At 44.2% G+C, this 902-nt stretch overlaps 1 protein-coding gene across 1 annotated transcript in view; it reads right to left on the reverse strand.

Annotated features, from left to right (window-relative positions):
- Positions 1–902, reverse strand: part of LOC119581735 (RNA-binding protein fusilli-like) — a gene marked incomplete in the record, with an annotated part of 165,619 nt that overhangs the window by 34,050 nt on the left and 130,667 nt on the right.

Raw genomic sequence — 902 nt, forward strand, 5'->3', positions numbered from 1 at the left:
ATAAGGCAAGCGTCAAGATAAAAAGAGGAAAGCAAAGGCCAAGAACCGAACCAACCGGCTACTGGCCTTGGATCTCCTTTCCCAAAAGAATAAACAAACAAGGGAATAAAATAAAGGGAATAGATAATAGCAGAGAATCCAGAACCCACCGGCGAGCATCTAGAAACCACCGGATGAACCAGCGTGAAAACGTTTAACCAAATAATGTTTTGTGTTTTCTCGTGTCTGAATTCAGGAATAATTGCATAATCTAACGTCGCCGACGCCGACTCTCCGGCGCCGATCTGCCTCCGGACTCTCTCTCCCTCTCTTCTTCTCTCTTCTTTCTCTCTCCCTCTCTTCTTTCTCTCTCCCTCTCTTCTTCTCTCTTCTTTCTCTCTCCCTCTCTTCTTCTCTCTTCTTTCTCTCTCCCTCTCTTCTTTCTCTCTTCCTCTCTCTTCTTCTCTCTCCCTCTCTTCTTCTCTCTCCCTCTCTTCTTCTCTCTCTCTCTCTCTCTTTCTTATTCCTCCCTCTTGCTCTCTCTCTCTCTCCCTCTCCATCCTCATCCTCTTCCCTCCATCTTCTCCCTCCTCCCTCAATCCCCTCCCTCTCCCTCCATCCTCTCCCTCCTCCTTTCTCCATCCTCTCCCCTCTCCATCCCAGCTGCGTTCTCTCACGGCGCTTCTTGACTAATAACGCCATCTATGTTTTTTCTCCTCTTCTTTTTATTAATAGATAATTGACAAAGTCCGTCTCGGTGATATATATATATTTTTTTTATCTCGGCTCGAATCCTAGAACAGTGGATAAAAAAGGGCTTGAAATATAGGTGTAACTAATACTTTCCTTTAATTTTCTTGTCTTGTCTTTCTTCCTCCTTTTCCCTTATTTATTAATCTTCCCTATTTTCCAATCGTAAGGAA

This window comes from Penaeus monodon, chromosome 15 (genome assembly GCF_015228065.2).
Source record: "Penaeus monodon isolate SGIC_2016 chromosome 15, NSTDA_Pmon_1, whole genome shotgun sequence".
Taxonomy (NCBI): domain Eukaryota; kingdom Metazoa; phylum Arthropoda; class Malacostraca; order Decapoda; family Penaeidae; genus Penaeus; species Penaeus monodon.